Source organism: Panulirus ornatus, chromosome 4, assembly GCF_036320965.1.
Source record: "Panulirus ornatus isolate Po-2019 chromosome 4, ASM3632096v1, whole genome shotgun sequence".
Lineage (NCBI taxonomy): Eukaryota > Metazoa > Arthropoda > Malacostraca > Decapoda > Palinuridae > Panulirus > Panulirus ornatus.
The window spans coordinates 50,212,680-50,237,118 of NC_092227.1; the positions used below are offsets into that span (position 1 = coordinate 50,212,680).

The window sequence follows — 24,439 nt, forward strand, 5'->3', positions numbered from 1 at the left end:
TGCAGCAGCTTGCCAAGTATTACGTGGTCTGGCTAGTGGTGGGGGCACACAAGTAGCCAGCTCTTGAGATCAAATACCAAAGTGGTACCTATAGAAAAGGGAAATTGAACAAACATTGTAGCATAAGGTAAGTGGGTCAAGTTTTGAAGTTTGCCTGGGAGAGTTTATAAATCTGCTTCTGACTCAACTCTGCCAAGTAAGGATACGCAGCTAGAACCATCCCAGATGCAAGAGCAGTACTCCATACAAGGATGATTAAATCCTTTGTATAAATGGAGCAACTATTCAGAAGAAAAGAAATCTTAGCATCTAAAAAAGACTCCAAGCTTCTTAGAGACAGACTTAGCTATTTCCATAATGTGGAGTTTCCAAAAAGTGGATGTTACAGTATTACCAAGTATGTTCACTGAGTCGAGGTGCAGTTAAAGAACTGTAAAAGGAGAGAGGAAGTTGAGAACTTTCATTGGGGAGATGGGTAGAAACTGTCTTGGAGGCATTAAACTTTACTGGATTTCATCTTCCCCACTGAGACATCCTGTCCAAGTCTGAGTTTATTGAGGAATTTATTGAGACAAGATTTAGATCAAACAGAGAAGCAAAATTGAAGAATGTGGATGAATGCAGTATTGAGTCATCAGCATATATGTACACTTCATTATTTCTAGAAGAGAGGATATTGTTGGTAAAAAGGAGAAAAAGTGTAGGGGACATGATAGAACCTAGAGGTACAGTGCTACTGATGGAGAAAGTGGGGAAGGCTGATATATCAACAACCACAGAGGTAGACCAGCAAGAATAGAAACCAGATGTGAGGGAGCAAAGCAAGGAAGGGAAGCCAAAAGAAGGAAACTTTGAGATGAGACTCCGATGCTAAACCCTGTCAGAAGCAATAGATACCTTAAGAGCAACAACATACGACTCCTGAAAATCTTGCAGTTTTTCCTCCATGATTCAAAATGATTTACTCTCCTAAATACCTATTCTGTATATCAGGGACCCCAGTCCTGAATTATCAATACCCTCATCTTTAGTATCATCACCCCAACAATTCTCAAGTAGCATCTTATCCTTTTGCTAATTTCACCTACTGTTACTTGTAAATTCATCAGCTTTTTCAGTAACTACTCGGCTTTGACATATGCCTTCTTTCTGTAACTATGAAATGCCTTCCATTATAATGTTATTTTCTTTTGAAACTAACTTCATTCACTTTCAGAAACCCTTATTTGCTACTTTTAACATTTACAAAGATTTAACCATATATTCTCCATTTATATTTTCTGAAAGATTCAACTTTCTCCAAATATACTTTCCCAATCAATTAACTTCCCTTTATCTTCATCTACTGCCTCTGTGGCAATATCTGTAAACCTACCATCTTTCAGGTTAAACAAAGATAACAAAAGCATGTACATTTTCAATGCATGTGCAAAAATAGAAAAACATTCATTAAATAGTGGAAGAAAACTAGTAGGTGGCAGGCATTCAACATACATGCAAGTGCAGTACTCCCTAGGTATTGGGAAGGCCAGAGATGGTGATGCAGTAAGCCAGCATTACAATATTTAGTTGTCGCTGATAACTAGTCCACAAACGCATCACCTTCATCTCATGCATAACACTCGACAACACATCTTACAAAACTCTTGCCTCTCTCCTCTGAGTTTTCTTCTCTCTACACTTCATACCATGGCAGTATACTAATCACATTAGTCTCTAGTACCAAATCAAAACAATGCCACTACTTGAGGAGAATTGATGGCTTGGGCTGGGATGCCTCACATCAAACTACTGATTTTAAACCTGGCTTGTTTTCCATACATCTTAGCAACATTTATGGTCTCATATCTCACCTCTCTTTGTAGAACACCATGTTTGCTTCTTTCCCTGCTCTTCTCTCTGAAACCCAACTGTCCAAGAGCACTTTCCCTCTGCAATACTAAATCTCTAACTACAAACTCTATCAATGTTCCTACTCCAAGGACAATGTTTGACTGTAATTAAAAAACATATTAGGGCTCGTGCATTTTGCATCTCCCAATTCTGACACCATCTGGCTTCAATTCCCTCTCTACCCACTGCTTTTATATTCCACCTACATTCCCCCAGTCTTCTAAGTATGTACAGCTCTTTAAACTACTGCCAGTAAGTATTACTCTTCACATCCACATGCTGAAAATTGTCTGTGCACTTTTACACCACAATGGTTGGTTAGGCTGTTTTTGCGATGATCCCAGGGGAGTTGAGACAATTTCTTTTTCCATGTTTAATGATCTCGAACAAATTATTTGCCCTTAAGAGTCAAGTGACTTGTATGAGGTTGCACATGATAAGAATAAAAATGCTTCAAGTTTTTTATTTCCACTATGGAAAGAAAGAATACATGTAAAAGGCAAGGATGTGTACAAAAAGTGAGTTAACACACCATATATGGCAGTGGTATAGCACTGAATATAATGTACAGATCGTCGGCATAGGTAATGGTGACATAACTTGAGGACTAGCTGTTATGGTGCCGCCTTCTTCCTCGGAACAGGTAAACTGGAATTCTCCTCCTTTAGATTTTCCCTCTTCTTATAACCTTTCTTCCTTTAATAGTCAGGTCAACAATTAAATGCAGAACCCTAAGTTATTTCTACTTTCTCTTGAACATACTCCTTTCACCCCAAGATGGCTTTGGTTGTGGCATGTTATATGTCCCTTCCTTGTTGATCACAAAAAAAAAATGGCCTCAGTACTGCACTAAAGGCAATACATAAATCATCCAGTGGAAGTATGGGAGTTGGGTGGCAGAGAAGGGGATAAGTGGGGAAAAAGAAGAAAGCTCTACTACATTACATGTGTATCGGGTGGCAGAGAAGGGGATAAGTGGGGAAAAAGAAGAAAGCTCTACTACATTACATGTGCATCAAGGATCATACCAGAAAGCCTTAGAAACTGATAAACCATCAGGTCTTATTGTGGGATGTTCACAGTGCACACAAAAAATACCTATCTTCCTATGAGATTTTCTAGTTGTACTTTTACTTACTTTTCAAGTTTATACTAAATATCATTTGTTTAAGAATGAGATGGGGTTGTTAGGGAGGTAAATGCAAGAGTTTTGGAAAGAGGGGCAAGTATGAAGTCTGTTGGGGATGAGAGAGCTTGGGAAGTGAGTCAGTTGTTGTTCGCTGATGACACAGCGCTGGTGGCTGATTCATGTGTGAAACTGCAGAAGCTGGTGACTGAGTTTGGTAAAGTGTGTGGAAGAAGAAAGTTAAGAGTAAATGTGAATAAGAGCAAGGTTATTAGGTACAGTAGGGTTGAGGGTCAAGTCAATTGGGAGGTGAGTTTGAATGGAGAAAAACTGGAGGAAGTGAAGTGTTTTAGATATCTGGGAGTGGATCTGGCAGCGGATGGAACCATGGAAGCGGAAGTGGATCATAGGGTGGGGGAGGGGGCGAAAATTCTGGGGGCCTTGAAGAATGTGTGGAAGTCGAGAACATTATCTCGGAAAGCAAAAATGGCTATGTTTGAAGGAATAGTGGTTCCAACAATGTTGTATGGTTGCGAGGCGTGGGCTATGGATAGAGTTGTGCGCAGGAGGATGGATGTGCTGGAAATGAGATGTTTGAGGACAATGTGTGGTGTGAGGTGGTTTGATCGAGTGAGTAACGTAAGGGTAAGAGAGATGTGTGGAAATAAAAAGAGCGTGGTTGAGAGAGCAGAAGAGGGTGTTTTGAAGTGGTTTGGGCACATGGAGAGGATGAGTAAGGAAAGATTGACCAAGAGGATATATGTGTCGGAGGTGGAGGGAACAAGAAGAGGGAGACCAAATTGGAGGTGGAAAGATGGAGTGAAAAAGATTTTGTGTGATCGGGGCCTGAACATGCAGGAGGGTGAAAGGAGGGCAAGGAACAGAGTGAATTGGAGCGATGTGGTATACCGGGGCTGACGTGCTGTCAGTGGATTGAATCAAGGCATGTGAAGCGTCTGGGGTAAACCATGGAAAGCTGTGTAGGTATGTATATTTGCGTGTGTGGACGTATGTATATACATGTGTATGGGAGGGGGTTGGGCCATTTCTTTCGTCTGTTTCCTTGCGCTACCTCGCAAACGCGGGAGACAGCGACAAAGTATAAAAAAAAAAAAAAAAAAAAAATTCTTACTGTGCTTTTACTTATTTTGAAAGGAATATTATTTTTTTCTAAAGACTTAACAGCATATAGCTCAATTACAAGTTCATCTTTTTTAAACCAGTAATGTACAGTCGAATTACCTTTTAAGGTAATAATGTTTGTCACAGACTACGTGCAGTATTGTACTGCTATCACTTGGATAGGGAGGAGTATACAGTCTGTGAGAGATGTGGGGACCTAATTATTTTTTTAAGGCTCCAGTCACAGACAAAAGTCCATATCAAGGCTGGGCCTTAACTGAAATACAGAGAGAATTTCAAAAGTATTTATGAATTTTGGAGGAAATGAAGAGCCTGTTTTTCAGAATTTACCAGATCACAGTTTTTTGGAAAAACAAGAAAATACAGGGTTTCAAAGCATTTAGGTGTAGAGAAAGAAACAGTCATCAAAATGACTCATCCTTGAGTTGCCAACAGCCACACAGTAATCATGTGATGAAGTAGCTTACCAAGTATTGTGTGGTCTAGCTAGTGATGGAAACACAGCGGCAGCCAGCTCTCCAGAGCAAAACATGAAGTACTGCCAATAGAAGTGGGAGAGTGAACAAACACTGATGCATAGGGCAAGTAGGTCACGTTTTGAAGTTAGTCTGGGAGAGTTTTTAAGTTGGATTGCTTTTCACTCTACTTTGTTATGTAAGGATGCAGAGCTAGAACCCTCATGTGAGTACAGTACTCCATTCAAGGACAGATCAGTCCTTTGTATAAATGGAGCAACTTTTCAAAGAAAAGGAAATTTCAGCATCTAAACAGGGTTCCCAGTTTCTTAGAAGCAAACTTAGCTAGTTCTGTAATGTGGGGTTTCCAAGAAAGAGTAGATGTTAGAGTAATATCTAATATGTTTCATGAGTCAAGAAAAGCAATTACAGAACCATGAAAAAGGAGAGAGGAATTTGAGCAGAGTTTTTGATAGAGATGGACTTAAGGTCCTCGAGGCATGCAACAGGTTGGAACATGCACAGACACATTTGAACTGGAATCATGGGTGGAGATTATAGTTTGATACGAAAAAGGGGCAAGTGAGAACATCGTTAGACAAGTGGCTTTTGGAGAGAAGTAGGACATTAGAAGAGGCACTACACATATGGTGTTCAACAGAAAAGAGATTACTAAAGAGACCATGAATGTTGGTACAGTGAAAAGAAAAAGGTCTGTCAGAGAGGAAAAGGTCGTGGGAGGGGCCATTACTACTTCTGTCTCTGCTCTCCCTCTCATTGGCTGTAAAGTCAGGCAGAAACCCAGAGATTCTTAGCACCCCATGATGCCAGGACTTAGGGCAATGGTTTTGTTAGACTCTATCACATTTATGTTTAAGAACAATTATGTGAACAGGAGATGGCAAGAGAACTTATATGAAGAAAATAAGTAAGGTTTGAGTAAGTGTATGGTGCTTGTAAGATGGCATGACTAGCCTGTTGTTTCATTTCAATGAGACAGAAATAAGTCCAGCAATCCTATCATGGAGAGTGTGAGATGAGTCTAGGCATCACTTTAACACTCCTCAGTCATGATGGTAGTACCACCCTTGGCAGCAGCTGTCAACAGCCTACTACCTTATGGATTGCTGCAAGGGTAGAGGACAGAATATTCACTGAGTATGCTGGGGTACTGGGAGGGGCTAATATGCTATCATCTAAGCTCTCTCTCTCTCTCTTCTCTCTCTCTCTCTCTCTCTACTAGCAGAGTCATGTAAAAAAGTGTAGTCATAACAGCATGCTTCAAATTTGCCAGGGTCATGGGAGGGGTCTTAACTCTATAATCTAAGCCCTCCCTGTTGCTGGTAGCAGTGCAATCATTGGAATATATATAATTTTCTTATGTTAGCAGAGATGACATGGGCAGTTAAGGCCGTAATCAAGGCCATACCATTAATGCTATATATGTATGTACAGGAAACAGCATTGCTGCCCCCACTTCAGCAAGGTATCGCCAGGAAAACAGAAAAAAAAAAGCCACCTTTGTTCACACTTAGTCTCTAGCTGTAATGCATAATGCACAAAAACCACAGCTCCCTCTCCACATCCAGGCCCACAGACCTTTCCATGGTTTACCCTAGATGTTTCACATGCCCTGGTTCAGTCCACTGATAGCACATCGATCCCGGTATACCACACCATTCCAATTCACTCTATTCCTTGCATGCATCTCATCCTCCTGGATGTTCAGGCCCCAACTGCTCAAAATCTTTTTCACTCCATTCTTCCATCTCCAATTTGGTCTCCCACTTCTCCTTGTTCCTTCCACCTCTGACACTCATACCCTCTTTGTCAATCTTTCCTCAGTCATTATCTCCAAGTGTCCAAACCATTTCAATATGCCCTCTTCTTCTCTCTCAACCACTCTTTTTATAACCACACTTCTCTCTTACCCTTTCATTACTTACATGATCAGACCACCTCACACCACATATTGTCCTTAAACATCTTATTTCCAACACATCCACCCTCCTCCATACAACCCTATCTATAGCCCATGCCTTGCAACCATATAATATTGTTGGAATTACTATTCTTTCAAAAATACCCAGTTTTGTTCTCTGAGATAACATTCTCTCGTGTCACACATTCTTCATTGCTACGAGAACCTTCGCCTCCTCCCCCACCCTTTGACTCGCTTCCACTTCCATGGGTCCATTCACTACAGAGTCCACTCCCAAATATCTAAAACACTTCACTTCCTCCAACCTTTCCCTTCAAACTTACATCCCAATTAACTTCTTCATCCCTACTGAACCTAATAACCTTGCTCTTACTCATATTTACTCTCAACTTTCTCCTTTCACACACTTTTCCAAACTGAGTCACCAACTTCTGCAATTTCTCACTTGAATCAACCAACAGTGCTGAATCATCAGCGAAGAGCAACTGACTTACTTCCCAGTTCCTTTCATCCCCAACTGACTGCATACTTGCCCCTCTCTCCAAAACTCTTGCATTTACCTCCCTAACCATTTCATCCATAAACAAATTGAACAACCATGGAGATGTCACACACCTCTGCTGTATACTGACCTTCACTGGGGACCAGTCACTCTCCTTTCTTCCTACTCATTCACATGCCTTACATCCCTGATCCAGGTACCCATTTTATCAACCAACCCCTAGGGGTGGATGAATAGCTGGGTAGACTGTGGATCGACTGCCGCAACCAGGATTCGAATCTAAGCGCCCGACCCTGGGCAGCCCATGAATGTGTCACAGTAGGAATGCTGTCCACTACACCATGGGAGTATGAATAAAAGCAAGGTTATGAGGTTTAGCAGAGTTGAGGGACATGTTATTTGGGGTGTGAGATTTGAGTGGAGAAAAATTGGAGGAAGTGAAAAGTTTTTAGACACTTGGGAGTGGACAAAGCAGCGAATGGAACCATTAAAGCAGAAGTGAGTCATAGGGTGGGTGAGGGGACAAAGGTTCAGGGAGCAATGAAGAATGTAGGGCATGAGAGAAATTATCTACGAGAGCAAAAATGGGTATGTTTGAAGGTATAGTAGTTGTTCTTCCCATAATTCCTTCTGCTGCCCCTAGGGCAGCACTACAGTAGGGTCAGCCTCATAATCTTAAGCACTGCTATCCCCACATCACATAGTTTGCTTCCCCAAAGCTAAGAGTGTTGTATAGGTTCTGAGGTTACTTTTCTTGTGAGCAGATACTTCTTAGTTACTTCTTAGATACTTCTTAGTCGCAGAGAAATGTCCACATCAAGGCTGGGCCTTAATATATATAGAAAGGACTGTAAAAGAGATAAAAAAAAAAAGATATGGGAAAGTATGAATTTTCAAAGAAGTGAAAAACCTTTCTTTTAAAATGTGCCAGGTCATAGTTACTGGGAAAGCTAAGAAAGAGTAGAGAGCTCCAAAGCTTCAAGTGTAGGGAAAGAGAGTTATCAAACTGACCCATCCTTGAGCTACCTATGGCCATGCAGTAATCATGTGATGCAGCAGCTTGCATGGTGTAGCAGGTGGTAGGACAAAAGCAGCCAGGTCTCAGGAGCTTAAGCCAAAGTATTACCTATAGAAGAGGGAAAGTGAACCTGGGGAAAGCAGGTCAAGTTTCGAAATCAACCTGAGAAAGCATGTCAATTTTTTATATTAACCTAAGAGAGCTTGTAAGTTACTCTGTTTTTGACACAACTCTGTTAAGTAAGGATGCAGAGCTACAACCACCCAAATGTTAGCACAATACTCCATACAAGGAGGGATCAATCTTGCTGATGACTTGGCACTGGAGGCAGATTTGAGTGAGTAACTGGACAAGATGGTGACTGAGTTTGGAACCGTATGTGAAAGGAGGAAGTTGAGGGTAAATGTGAATAAAATAAAGGTCTTTAGGTTTAGCAAGGGAGAGGTACAGTTCAAATGAGGTGTGACTTTGAATGGAGAGAATTTGCAGGAAGTGAAGTGTTATAGATATCTAAGAGTGAATATGGCAGCAAATGGAATCATGGAGGCAGAGGTGAGTCTTTGGGTGGGTGAGGGGGCAAAGGTACAAGGAGCCTTGAAGATTGTGCGGAATAAGAGGTCGTTACATGGAAGGGCAAAAATGGTGGAATAAGAGATTGTTACCTGAGAAGGCAAAAATGATTATGTTTGAAGGTATAGTAGTTCTAACAATGTTTTATGTAAGCAAGACACTGGCTTTAGATGAAGATGTATGGAAGAGGGAAGATGGACTGGACATGAAATATTTGAGGATGAAATGTGGTGCAAGGTGTTTTGATCAAGTAAGTAATGAAAGGGTAAAAGAGAGGTACAGTAATAAAAAGTGTGGCTGAAAGAGCAGAAGAGGGTGTGCTGAGTTGGTTTGGACATATGGAAGGAATGAGTTAGGAGAGGTTGACAAAGAGGATATATGAGTCAGAGTTGAAGATGGGAGGATGGAACGAAAATGATTTTGAGTGATCGGGGCCTGAACATGCTGAAGGGTGAAAGGCTTTCACAGGATATACTGAATTGGAATGATCTGATATACTGGGGTCAATGTGCTGAACCATGGTATGTGAAGTGGTTGAGGTAAAGCATGGAAAGGTCTGTGGGGGCCTGGCTGTGGACAGTAAGACAGTTTCAGGGCATCACACGTGACAGCTAAAGAATGGATGTACGCACATGCAGACTTTGTCTGTCCCTGGTGCTCCTTCTCAAATGTGGGAAATGACATAAAAAAAAGACCTTTAAAAGTAATCAATCACCCAATAGTAATTACCTACATGTGCTATACAGGAAGGGAGTTTTATATTCATGGGGTACAATCTTCTGAACATTCTCTATCATGCAACCTGTTAAATTTATACCTGCTGTCTGCATAGATCTTGTCCTCAGTCACGCAACTAGTACTCTTTTATTGTATGGGTATATCTTTATGTCCTTCTTTAACAAGTTTCTTACTTAATTTCATGTTATGTCCCGAGGTTGTTCAACCCCTTAAAAAGATCTGTTCTATCTGCACCATTGATCTCTTGAAAATTTTCACATGTGATCAGGACACCCCTCACTCTTCTCTTCCAAGGTGGGTAAATTTAAAGCCTCTAACCTTTCCTTGTCACATGGTTCAATTATGATACCATCTTTGTTGTCCTACTCTGGACTTTCTCTGTGAGCTCTGTTCTACTTAGGTGCAGTGACAAAACTTGAGAAGCACATTCTAGTTCCCGGCCTAATGCGGGATATGAATATCTTGCTAAATATTTCCTTTTCCACATACCTGAAAGGTATTCTGATATTTGCCAGCAAACACTTTGTCTCAACTATTTTTACTAATAAGGAAATCCAGTGACAGGTTAGGGATGATATTAACTTCCAAGACATTCTCATGCTTAGAACCTAGAAGCTTATTTTCTGCTAGATAATAATTAGGTTGAGGCCATCTTCCTCTTAGTTCCATCCTCATTACATTTGCCATTACATTAACCACATTTCAGACCAACTTTTGAATCTGTTTAGGTCTCCTTATAAACTGATGTAATCCTCCTAACTTTTCATTTCTCTCACAACCTTTGCATCATTTGCAAACATATTCAGATATGATTCCATATTTTCACGTACGTCATACACACATATAAAAAAAAATAGTTTCAGAACTGCTGGTCACCTCAACCCATTTGGAGCCTCCTCTAACATGCATTCCCTCCCACTAAGATAATCTATCCATCATAGGATCTATCCCTTATTCCTGTCTGGGAAAGACACGAGAGGGGGATCCAGCTTCTAATCAGCCTTCCATGTAGTGCAGTATAAAATGCTTTCTGGAAGTCTAGATACAAATGTCAACCCAACCTTCCCTTTTGTCTAAAGCTGAACTCACTCTCTCATTTTTTTTTTTTTTTTTTTTTTTTATACTTTGTCGCTGTCTCCCGCGTTTGCGAGGTAGCGCAAGGAAACAGACGAAAGAAATGGCCCAACCCCCCCCCATACACATGTACATACACACGTCCACACACACAAATATACATACCTACACAGCTTTCCATGGTTTACCCCGGACGCTTCACATGCCTTGATTCAATCCACTGACAGCACGTCAACCCCTGTATACCACATCGCTCCAATTCACTCTATTCCTTGCCCTCCTTTCACCCTCCTGCATGTTTAGGCCCCGATCACACAAAATCTTTTTCACTCCATCTTTCCACCTCCAATTTGGTCTCCCTCTTCTCCTCGTTCCCTCCACCTCCGACACATATATCCTCTTGGTCAATCTTTCCTCACTCATTCTCTCCATGTGCCCAAACCATTTTAAAACACCCTCTTCTGCTCTCTCAACCACGCTCTTTTTATTTCCACACATCTCTCTTACCCTTACGTTACTTACTCGATCAAACCACCTCACACCACACATTATCCTCAAACATCTCATTTCCAGCACATCCATCCTCCTGCGCACAACTCTATCCATAGCCCACGCCTCGCAACCATACAACATTGTTGGAACTACTATTCCTTCAAACATACCCATTTTTGCTTTCCGGGATAATGTTCTCGACTTCCACACATTTTTCAAGGCTCCCAAAATTTTCGCCCCCTCCCCCACCCTATGATCCACTTCCGCTTCCATGGTTCCATCCGCTGACAGATCCACTCCCAGATATCTAAAACACTTCACTACCTCCAGTTTTTCACCATACAAACTCACCTCCCAATTGACTTGACCCTCAACCCTACTGTACCTAATAACCTTGCTCTTATTCACATTTACTCTTAACTTTCTTCTTCCACACACTTTACCAAACTCAGTCACCAGCTTCTGCAGTTTCTCACATGAATCCGCCACCAGCGCTGTATCATCAGCGAACAACAACTGACTCACTTCCCAAGCTCTCTCATCCCCAACAGACTTCATACTTGCCCCTCTTTCCAAGACTCTTGCATTTACCTCCCTAACAACCCCATCCATAAACAAATTAAACAACCATGGAGACATCACACACCCCTGCCGCAAACCTACATTCACTGAGAACCAATCACTTTCCTCTCTTCCTACACGTACACATGCCTTACATCCTCGATAAAAACTTTTCACTGCTTCTAACAACTTGCCTCCCACACCATATATTCTTAATACCTTCCACAGAGCATCTCTATCAACTCTATCATATGCCTTCTCCAGATCCATAAATGCTACATACAAATCCATTTGCTTTTCTAAGTATTTCTCACATACATTCTTCAAAGCAAACACCTGATCCACACATCCTCTACCACTTCTGAAACCACACTGCTCTTCCCCAATCTGATGCTCTGTACATGCCTTCACCCTCTCAATCAATACCCTCCCATATAATTTACCAGGAATACTCAACAAACTTATACCTCTGTAATTTGAGCACTCACTCTTATCCCCTTTGCCTTTGTACAATGGCACTATGCACGCATTCCACCAATCCTCAGGCACCTCACCATGAGTCATACATACATTAAATAACCTTACCAACCAGTCAACAATACAGTCACCCCCTTTTTTAATAAATTCCACAGCAATACCATCCAAACCTGCTGCCTTGCCGGCTTTCATCTTCCGCAAAGCTTTTACTACCTCTTCTCTGTTTACCAAATCATTTTCCCTAACCCTCTCACTTTGCACACCACCTCGACCCAAACACCCTATATCTGCCACTCTGTCATCAGACACATTCAACAAACCTTCAAAATACTCATTCCATCTCCTTCTCACATTCACTCTCTCATAGAACTCTTAAAAGGTTAGTTACACATGACCTCCTTTCCCTAAAGCCATGCTGTCTCTCACTAAGGAAATTTCTCTTCTGTAGAAAGTCACCTGCTTACTTTGTAATAATCTTTTCCAGAACCATAAATACCACTCTCATTATTGAGACTAGTCTGTGGTTCAATACCAGTTCCCGGTCTTCTTGCTCATATGTAGGTATGATGTTTGTCCCTTCTCCTTTATGTCAGTTGTTAATCTCTGAGGTTCTTATAAGCTACTTTCATGTACAACAGGCACTTTTTTATTTCACTGTTTCTCTACCTTGGCTTCATTTAGAAATAGACTGTCTGCTACTCATTGGCACATATATACTCTTTACTGTATTGAAGGTTTTACTGAAGCATTTCCATGCTACGTTCATATCGTTTTCATTGACCATATCATTCCAAGTGTACCTGTTGAAAGCAATGTGATGATCATTAACACTTGCAAGTTTAAATCTGGTAGAGGTGTAGAGAAAGAAGTCCATACAACTACTCACCCCAATGTAACTTCTAATCTTTTACATGAACTCACCCACAATTTACCTATTAACCTTGCCCTTAACTTCGCCCTCAATCTCAACAACTGTCACCAAGTCCAAAATCACCTTAACTATACCTTTAGACTCATGCTAAATCTCACACATACATACTTCATTATTAACCACAACAAATGCTACTGGCACCCCAAAGGAGTCACCTATCAGGACACACTGCCCTGCAAGAAAATGTTAAAAAATGGCAATCAGGCCAACCTCCACCCTAAAAGAACCTTCAGAACCTTCATGAGCAGCCTCACCCTGACAATTGCACACAGTAATGTACATCAACCTCACCAAGTGCCAAAGAGAAGCAGAGATATAGGACCACACATCTGCTCACCATAACATTTAAACTTGTGCAGAACCTCACCCACAGACATCCAATCAACTCTTAACATCACCCTCAACCTCAACAATTGTTAGTGGCACCCCAAAAGACAGTTTTTTTTTCAGATCAGTAGCATCTCAAAGGACAATAATAAAAACAGTAATTTAAGAAAATCTTCACCCTCACTGAACCTTAAGATTCATGCTTCATCCTGCACCTCATCCACAATGTTATACCCTTAACTTTTCTTTCACTCAACAAGCTGCAACAAAAATGTATAGAAAGACCAGACTTTAAAACTAATGCTCAACTGTAACCAAATCATTTGCATCAACATCATCAATTTTACCCTTAATCACAACAATTGCTGCAGGTGACTGAGGATAGCAGCACCCCATATGACAGCACTAGAAAAAGAGCAATTTAGACCCCACTAATCCTCACTTACATCATTGATCAACCTAATTCTCTGTTATGCCAAGTTGGCACAAAAGAGATGTAGAGAAAGGTGTCCAAACAAATGCTCACCCTAGCATAACTGACACCAGAGCCCCAGAGGACAGCTGCCTGATGGCACACTGATAGTTAAAGCAGCAATCTAGGCCAAGCTTCAACCTCACCCAAACTTCAGATTTAAGCAAAACTTCACTGTGAACCTCATAAGTATTGCTGCGTCACCTTACCAAGTTGCCACAAAGAAGGTGGTCCAGAGAGAGTTCAGACAACTGGTCACCCAAGCATAATCTCTAAACTCATAAACAGCCTTCCATTCGACCTCACACTAACACCTTCAACCTTAATAACTGCCACTCGCATCTCAAAGGAAATACCTAGCGAGACAGCAATGCCCCTGAGGGAAATGTAAAGAAAAAAAAAAAAAGCAATTCAAGCTAACCTTCAACCCAACCAGACAATCAGACTCAAATACAACCTTACCTACAACATTAAACATCAACCTCAATAAGTTGCCATATAGGAGAAGGTGTAGAGATATAAGTTTAGAAACTGCCCACCATACTGTAACTCTAAACTTGGGCACAACCTTCTTTTAAACAATCCCTCCCTTGATTTCAACCTCGATCACTAATTGCTATCAGCACCCCTGAAGATAGTTACTTTGCAAGGCAGCAGTGGCCCTCTGAGCAATGTAAGGTAACAGAAACCTTGGTAATGTCATCTGCAAGCAAACATTCAGACTTTAGGACAACCTCAAACAACAACAGTACGCATTAACTTTACCCTCAACCTCACCAAGTGGTCACATAGTAGGTGTAAGATCAGACATGCTCACAGCGACCTCAAAACTAACACACAATCCCACTCTTAACTTCACAAACTCAACAATTGCTACAAACACTCCATAATTCAATGTTATTAATAGCAATTGGGACCAATCTTCACCCTAACTGAACCCTCACACTCGTGCACCTCACCCTTAGCCCTTTCCACTGTAACATGCACCAACCTCTCCAAGTTGCCACCAAAGTGTAGAGATATTCAGACAACTGCTCACCCTATCAAGCCTCTAAATTTGTACCACACCCAGAATCTTCTCATCAACCTCACCGTCGAATTTACCGTCAACCTCAACAATTGCTATCGGCACTCCAGAGGACAGTTGCCTGCAAGATGCTGTGCCCCACAGGACAATGTTTGTAAACAATCCAGGCCAACCTTAACTCTAACAACACCTTCTGGACTGATTTTATATTTTACGATGTCCTGTGGGGTGCCGGTGTCTTCTGAGGAAACTGTCATCCTGCGCAATGGTAAAAAATGTTGAGAATGAGATTATGTGCCAGCTCATTGGCTGGAATTTCTAGGTTGTTAGGTTGAGTTCTATCCCGGATTCTCTCTACACCTTTGTGGCAAGGTTGGGAGAGGCTTTACATGATTCTGAAGTTTTGGTTAGAGAGATTGGCTTGAGTTTGATTCCTAATATTGCCCTGTGGGGAGCTAATCCTAAGAAGTGACTGCCTTCTAAGACCGTAATAACTGTCGTAAACGTAAAAGTGAGATTGATTAGATGTTTCTGGGTAACGAGCGTGCATTTAAAGGTTATAATATTGTGTACACTTGTCTGAGTTTTCAATAACTCCGTTGTGGCAACTTGGTAAGGTTGAGGTTTGTATATGACTGACTAAAGTTGATAGGACACTGTGGATGACTTTCAAGATTTGGTCTGGGGAACAGTTGGCCTAAATTACTGCTTTCTACCAGTCATGTGAGGCGTCGCTAGCGTATTTATGCTTCTGTCCTCTGGGGCGCCTTAATACCGACATAGTTGAGTAAAATCATGAAATAATACAAAAATCACATAAGAATAAACGAGAGTCAAGAAACAAGTGATATATGCCTTAGTTTACTAAGGAAAAAAAGTGGCAGGGGGATAATAGTTTGCACTAGAAAAAAAAAAGTGGTAGGTGCAAGATCGGTAAGAAAGCGGTAAACGCTAAAAACAGCCCGGTATTTATTGACATGTTTCCACAGAAGTGTCACTTCCTCTTTTATATAGTGTTTCATTGCTATTGCTTTCTGTCCTACGGTAAACAAAGTTCTTTCACTTGTCCCCATTACTCCTGTGGAGTTTATGACATATGTTATCGTGTGTCATATTAATTTATTCATGTTATCATCAATTATTTCTACCCATCCTTGTTAGTAATGTTATAATGATTGTAAGGTGATAAGATGATAATTGATTTGCTTGTTTGATGGTTTCTTGACACACACACACACACACACACACACGTATATAGACGTGGCACATGTGTAGAACTTTCTCCCTTAACACGCAGTGACGCAAACAGAAATCTCACTGTTGATGGTGAAAACGGTCTGAGTAAGGAGGCTGTGAATGTGGGCAGCTTACGAATATATAGAGGTCGTCTTAAAAAAAAAAAAAAAAGTGACAGGGCTCCGCGAACATAAAACTTTCTCGTATCATACAATTAGATAAGTACAAGACTGAGCGATCCCAGCATAGCATTATTGTTGACTCGTTAATGGAAAATGACACTGATAATTCTATCTACGATTTATTAAATTTGTTCAAGACAATACATACCGTATGGATTAAACTTTTGAACCCTGTCTCCAAGGAAAGAGGTAACGATGTTAATTGTGTAAATATATTCTGAGTACATTTTACATTCACGTTTGATGAGTATACTTAAAGGTTTTCTTGATTCACAAATAAATGAATCATAAACCATTCCTAATAATGTCCCAGTTCTTTGAACGTAATAAGATATTATTCCTGAAAACAATTACACTCCTCATTTGATACATTTCCTTTTAAGTTTCACATTTTCTTATTTTCACAATACCTATCATTATTGTAGTGTATGTACTGAAGAGCTGATTCAGTAGTGAGAAGTCATTAAATCGTAACAAAGTCAACCTATTGGCATTTTTGTTATTATCTATTTGTATAGTATGGGTATAAAGTTCTCTACACTCGCGAGGCCCTGTCTCAACTTTCAATGCCATCAAGTAGCCTTTTAAACCTTATGTAAGGTGCCAGCATTCACTGCCTCGCTGGTTAGTATATTTCAACCATCCACCATCATATCACGTAAAACCTGTACTTTTTATATGCATGCTGAGCACCACTTTACCCCGCTTTTTGTAATGACCTTTGGTTACTCTAGTATAGTATCTCCTTAGTATTGTACGCACTCAGTATCATCAAAGTGATATAGAACCTTGAAGGCTATGATTAAGAACCCCATCTCTCTCTCTTTAAATGGCGTGAACAAAACTGGCAGATATAATCCAGAATTTGTCTATGCGGTAAATAATTTTACAATCATATTCTTGATCGCATACATTCCAACCCTCAAGGGAAAAAGACGTGTCTGTAGCGCTCCCAAGCTGCTAGCACCTTGAGGTCAAGTCACCTATGGTCATCCACCCCCTTCCCCAGCAGCTGGATATATTTGGATTACACTTGATTGGACCTGTCTTCGTACAAGATTACCAAATTCCAACGAATATTACTGAGAAATATAAACAACTTTACACTGAATACCGACTTTATAATACTGTTTCCCACGGTTACAGGGTCAGGGCTGCGATAGCCTAACTAACTTAACCACCACGGCGACATTGACCTACACCAGCCACACAGCTCAGTCGTCTGAAGAAGGATAACGGTCATCCGACATCAGTGTTTGTGAAAAGTTAAAATCGCTAAATATATTTCATGCCAGAGGTAAGCGCAGGCACAAGCATGAGAAAGCTTTTCAAACGTTATTTTCCAAGAGAAGGCGACGCGAATCAACTGAAATTAAACCACGAAAACATTTTGAAGATCTACGTAAGTGGTATAACCTGCTGACCTTGGTGCTATCGAATGTCATCATGTTGCCCAGCAAAATGGGCTCAGTATACAGTTCATATCCAGGTCATATCAGTAATAGAGGCCTGGCAGATTATCGAGAAATTAGTACCATAACTACATTCTCTTCTACCAATTTGGTAAATCAAAGCGTGGGGTAGGTGTGGCACTCTTTTGTCACAAAGACTTGCGTCCAGCCCAGCTGACGGTCAACGTTCTTGGGGGGTTAAGGTTTAAGGATTAAGGTTTCGCCCACATTACTCCCACGTCAAACTTGCATCATCATTTACTTCGTGGTTTATCTCCCGCAGCGTTTCCTGACTAGCGAGGCACTATTAGAATACCTTACCTACACATTTGACGCACACAGGATAAGATAACTTTAAGCTTATGTGTGTGTGTGGGGGGGGGGGGGGGTTCAATGACAGACACCACCATCCTCAAAGAACAACTACATCTGTCGCAGAGTGTTCACTTTCCCAAGCATGGTCGAAACACTCTTGACCTGACTCTTACTGATATGGCTGACCACTACCTACCTCCCGAGCCTCTCCCCATCTCGAGTGCAGTCCTCATTTATCAATGTTGTGGATCCCTGCCTCCATCATCTCCCAACGCGAGCGAAGGGAAATTTCGGTTGGTGGGTAAAATCGTCATCACCTGGACTCAAGTGACCAGTGATGATAATGTTAAAATCCTGTGGGTGAAGTGTCGTCAAACCTACAACCAGGTCTACCAACACTTCTTTCCCCAGAAGACGGTAATACTACACCCGGTCGATGTCCCTTAGACCTCAAACCGCATCAAGTGACGTGCAGTAGTGAAATCAAGACTTATACAAGCAACTTCGCAATTAGGTGAAACGTGAAGCATAAGCCGTCAGGTAGGCCCATATTACCCTAGCAAGTGCAACATATAATGCAGACCAACACTGGTCATTGTTATTATAGAATAAAAGAACTCCCTAACTGTGACAAGCAAAGGCTCTCCCCCTTCTCATATGTAGACCAAAATAGCTATGAGGAAGGAGCACACCAAATCAACGACCACTTTGCCAATGATTTCCACAACTCGACATCAGCTCTCCTCAGCAAACTTGCCAACCCCATCCCTCCCAAGCACAGTAGAGGAATATCAAGTAGCTAAGCGCCTTAAAAGCAAACGCTCAACCACCCCCCACAGATCTTTCAGTGAAATTATACAAGGATTTCTCCCATGAATTAGCTACACCACTAACCGCTATAATTAATGCTTCACTCAGTCTGAATGCACTACAACTTGGAAGATTGCTTATGTCACTCCACTACCCAAATCCACCAACCCAGTCTCTTAACAGCTTACGCCCTGTTGCAATCACTCAGCCTTCCCCCACACACTGCCTTGTCAGCCTCCTAGACTTCATTTACCGTAACATTGAGAAGCGCAACATCTCTGTGGTACACACGGTCGTAGACTTCACCCAGGCTTTCGACTTGGCAAACCATAACATCATACAGAGTCGTCGACCTAGGACTACGGGGCTGTGTCGTCCTGTGGCTGGCGGACCTCCTGACCGGACGGCACCAAACTGTCCGCTTTGGAGAACCACGTCGACATCTATATCACTAACATGCAGCGTACCACAGGGCACCAACATGGGGCCGCTCTACTTCCTCATCCTTATCAATGACGACCAGAGGGACACAAATCACCGCTGGAAGGACGTACATAACTACGCCTTTGGCATCATTATCAACAAATATCCGCTGACGGAAATAACTAGGCGTCTCTCCAGCTGACCCCAGGAATATCTACATCTTCATTCTAGCTGATCTCACGTACTCCTTCCCAGGCCGGTCCTCCTCTATAACTCCTTCTCAGGAAGACTAGACAGAAAGAGTGCAAAAAAAAAGGGGGTTACAGAGAATCATCCTGTGCCCTTCTTACACCACCTAGCAAGAGGCCCTCATCTTGCTGAGCACTGCTGACACCCTAGCCAACGGACGCCCCTCCACCACATTCCGTCGTTCATCACAATCGACTTGTTCCAGAGCTCGTATACACATATAAGAACAGTCCTATCATTATGAACATCATAAGCAATACATGAACAAGGGCATAGCTATGCAAGTGAACAGCTCAATTTTCTGTTTGGCAATGAAGCATGTCAACTACTGTAACTATTCACCACTCAATGTTCAACCAAGTGAATAATGTAAAAAACCATACTATGTACTCGGTAAACATCACTATTTCTGCCATTCCGACTATCTAGATGTACCTCATCCATGTGCTTATCCAAAGTGTGGAAATATCCAGCCCATCTTGATTTGTATGCTCTTTTATGATTAGTCAACAAGTAACTATCACGACCTCCCAGTTCTCAATACCTCAACTGTGTATCTTGTAGAGCTAGCTTTTTAATCACCCTCCGATGAAGAACCGTGTCAAAGGCTTTATACTAGTCCAAAAGAACAGTCAACCCATCCCTCTCTTCCATCCAACATAGAGTTCACTCATAGGAGTCTAGAAGACTAGTTACGCATCCCTCCTTTCCCTAAATTTATGTTGTCTCCCAGTTCAAGTCTTTTACGCCTGTTCAAATAGTTATTCATTTGTAAGTTTATCTTTTCCAGTGCTTTACAAACAATATTTGACAGTGATAGTGGCCTGTAGTTCATTGCAGTTTCCCCTCCCTTTCTTAAATTAGGCACATTTGTGGTTTTCCGCATCTCTGGAACTATATTATCCATTAAAGACATACTGAGAATTTCTGGTAGTCTAACAAGGGCATGTGCATTCTTTCAGTACGCGAGGAGACTTCACGATTCAAGTTATTCTAATACTCTATGTCATTTCTGTCGAGTATTTTATACACTCCATGACTTCATTCCCGTACCACGCTGATAATTATGGTGCGTTATCGTTATCCACAGTGAAAGTACTTTTGAACTTATCATTCAGCTCCTTACATATTTCTTCATCATCTTCGAGAATTCTTTCCTCTGATCTATTGCTGTATTTCACTGAATCTGTTCCGGATGAACCTATGTACAAGTTTTGGACTGTCTTTTGCTTTCTTCACAATCATTTTGCTTTTAGTCCTTCTGCTTCTCTCTCCTTCATTGCAATATTCACCCCTTGATCTACATCTTCCATTTGCTGGACGGCTTTAGTGTCTTTGATAATCTCCTCCACAGTAAATCCCCGATCTCTCTCGACCTATGACATTTCTGGTTGACTCATGTTTCCCTTACTTTGGTCCTCCTAACTGTTGGCCATCGAGGGTACCCATATTCTAACCCTCTCAATAAAATTTCAAAACCTTTCCTATCTTATCATATACCCGTCTCCCAGTCAACGCTCCCAATGGCCTTGATCAGTTCCGCGTAGTTGCTATGACATACATCCTTTTTGGTTCCTGTCCCCAATTCTGATTCCCCTCTTGCATCTTTTACCACCACATATTCAGTTATTAAGTACTGCATGATCACACTTCCAACTCAAAGCATCGTACTTCATATGTTCTATTACCATACAACGGAGTTCTCGTCTCCTCTTTTAAATAATATTGCAGGAAGTTTTGTATACTTTCAAGGAATTTGTTTCCAATTTTGTGTGTATCAAATAGGGCCGCTTAAGCATAAGCTTTTAAAACGAATCATTCTTACACGAAATTTAGCTCGGCAGTTTAAGTGCTACTGCTGTAATACTAAGCATTTATCGTAATAAATATGTCTTACAATTGGGTTGACATATATCGTTACAGAAACAAACGCTTTACTGTGACAATGTTTAGTGGGATAGCTGTAGCATTTCCTGACGAACTAAATTTCGTGTGTAAAGGACCGGTTATAAAAGTGAGTGTATAAACGACCTCGAATTGAAAGTAGTACTAGAACCCAAATCTCTCTCGCATGCCCTAGACACACACACACGCAGTTGAGTTTGTTACAGTTAAATGATTGTTTTCTTGGTCAATGCACTGATTCAGCTCTTCAGTCGATGTACTATACTAATGATAAACATTATAGATGACAATGAGGAAGCATGCCTATAAAAACAATCGTAATTGAATCGACCTTATTTTTTTCAGGAACAGTTGCCTTCGTTATGTTCAAATGACTAGGGACAGTCCCGATGTTTTATAATGCTAGGTCGCCACGGGAGAGTTATATCAGTAACCTATGAATCAAGAAAGCTCGCATCTTTGAACATACTCATCAAACAACACACAATACACTTGGAATATATCAATACAAAGATTTTAGGCAGGAAAGATTATTACCTTATCACGATAGGGATCGAAATGAATACTGCAATGATTTAATCCGTTATTTTATTATTTTTTTTTTACGCTGAAGGCTCCAGTGACAGACCAAAGTCCACATCAAGGTTGGGCGTTAATTGAAATATAGAGAAGTTAATAGAAAAAGTGTATCAACTTTAATTTCAATGCATCATCAATACAGTAATCACTGCTATCATCACTCAACGAGTCATATTAATAATAAGTCTGGGCAGTGACCGCTGGTTTATATTTACGTGTTTGTGTGGGTGCAAATAAGTTATCTTAATACATGAATATAACACAAAAAACAAATGTCGGTATAAAATAACTAAACATTTTTAAAGTAATGGAGACACGTGGAAGAGGATGAATTATATCGTAATTTACAGAGTACAAGCAATGATACCAAATGCCTGGGGGGAACGTGTCAACGCCTAGCTGTATTTAGCACTTACCGCTATCTTGCCAATACCCTCCACATTTTATTTGTTGGTTCCCAAGGTAATGGGAACCTGTATCACTTATTTCCTGGTTGTTCCATTTTTTTTTTTTACAAGATTTTCTTTCGCTTCATATATATATATATATATTTTTTTTTTATCCCAGTATTCAAGATGTTTATCGGTGTTTGGGAAAGGATCGTGTGATAGAATGACGGCGAAATAATATATTTTTCTTACTATCCACGAATCTTCCTTTTCCTCGTATCAAATGTTGTTCTAGCAGTTCGTTTGAACACAACTTATGCAATCTGGATAGCGTACACTGTGTTGTAAAGACAAATTTCGGCAATTTCAGCATATTTCGGAGTTTCGTTACGCCCCATTTGCCTTTTATGTTTTGCTTAGTAGTCCTCTAATCATATCGTCCCATCTAACATGTTATTTCAAGCAATTACTATGTAACAGTCTTAATCCTGAAATAATAAGGTTAATTAAAGCAATGTACAAAAAGCACCATTCATTCTTAAATAAGAGACAAGCTTCACTAGTTGTATAAAACAGAAAACTAACAGATGGTTAACGGATATAACTCTTTCCTACAACACGGGTGGGTGATACTAAGACAGCCACAACACATGCAGGCATCATACCAGCATATATAACCTATTTTCCACAATCTGTCACCAATCAGTGGATCCTATTAACTCAAGATTACTGGTGGATGATTTAGTAACATACCGTGAAATAGTGGACTTCAAATTTGCAGAGTTATGTAGTAAGGACGAAGCTGTTGTATCAGCAGTGGCAAACACACTCCACCACTGGAACTGTACCTAACAACTGGGTCGACCACCAACCGGGTCGGCCGCTCTCCTCTTCCCTTGGTAAGGCAATGCACTTTCATTACCCGGCAACTCATGATTTCTTGCCGTTTTTAGTACTAAATAGATTATATACTTTATCTGTACATTATACAGATTACTCAGTTCTCATGGGTTATTCTTGGAAGCAGATTTTGTTTTCAGTCTACCCTGGGCTTGGTAAAATTATATATATATATATATATATATATATATATATATATATATATATATATATATATATATATATATATATATGAACACGTTCGTATTTACTTAAGCTAAATGGATTGTGAAAAAAAAAATTATCATTGCATCGTTGTCTAATTTATTCAGATTTAACACAGTTTGCCACTGATACGTTTCTTTGTTTAGACACAAGAGAATTAGTAAATGAATATTCTTTAAACATTGCTTCATGTTATGAAAAGATTGGAAATTTTAAGTTGTTTTAATGTCAGTTACGTATACCGATATTTAGATGTACCATGAAGGAGTGCCGAGCAGAGAAAAAATAATTACATTTCTCATATATAAACTTTGACAGATGCCTGGTTATCAGGGAATAATCTCTGGCAATAAGTTAGTTGAAACGTGCTGCTACGTGCACGAGTTTCACGCGTGATGGTCACGTGATACATGTCTGTAGTTTTTAGGTAATTGTTGACTAAAACGGAACCAGAGAACAGAATGATTTATCTCTAATATATGTCGAGATGTGTGATTATGATTAGACTGTAATTTCTTATATGCATTATTTGTTTATACGAGTGATCCCTAGCAGAAACTGTAAACAAAACAGTTGTCAACAAAATAAACCTACCATCGGCTGTTCCAATTGAACAAGGTATAACGTATTAATTGCTGTTTTATAACTTCTCTACGGATTATTTTCGTGCCTTTCAGTATTTTTTAAATTTTCGTTGTCTACCTTTTTATCGGAAATAAGTTTATGTAATAATACTATGTGCAATCTTCGATAAGATTCGAATATATATTTTTACCAAAAATATACTTGTGTTAGGTGCTTTATAGATTTACCAGCGAATGTCTTGATTTCTCTTATCTTTTGTACTGAATAGCATGCGATAAGGATATATTAGTATACCACGGAAACTGTTGGGTTGATGAATGTCAACGTAGGTAATACACTTGTTAAAGATTAACAGAGCATATGATAATCTTACCAAACCCTTCAAGCATTTAGTATTTATCTTAATTTTCTGTATTCTAGTCGATGTACCAATGGTGGCCGAAATGTCATTGTCATCTCAAAA

At 40.4% G+C, this 24,439-nt stretch overlaps 2 protein-coding genes across 8 annotated transcripts in view; one reads left to right on the forward strand and one right to left on the reverse strand.

Moving 5' to 3' along the window:
- Oscillin (glucosamine-6-phosphate isomerase Oscillin) overlaps positions 1 to 23,181 on the reverse strand; it is a 122,367-nt gene extending 99,186 nt beyond the window's left edge. For both annotated transcript variants that reach the window (XM_071694601.1, XM_071694610.1), the window contains exon 1: positions 23,041 to 23,181. The gene's annotated coding sequence lies outside the window, so the exon portion shown is untranslated. The remainder of the gene's footprint in view (positions 1 to 23,040) is intronic.
- Positions 23,050 to 24,439, forward strand: part of LOC139766213 (DNA excision repair protein ERCC-8-like) — a 137,429-nt gene continuing 136,039 nt past the window's right edge. For 2 of the 6 annotated variants that reach the window (XM_071694541.1, XM_071694532.1), the window contains exon 1: positions 23,929 to 24,009. The gene's annotated coding sequence lies outside the window, so the exon portion shown is untranslated. Of the gene's footprint in view, positions 23,187 to 23,882; positions 24,010 to 24,439 lie in introns of those variants that run through there. The other 4 variants (XM_071694568.1, XM_071694551.1, XM_071694523.1 and 1 more) reach the window with 4 other exon arrangements.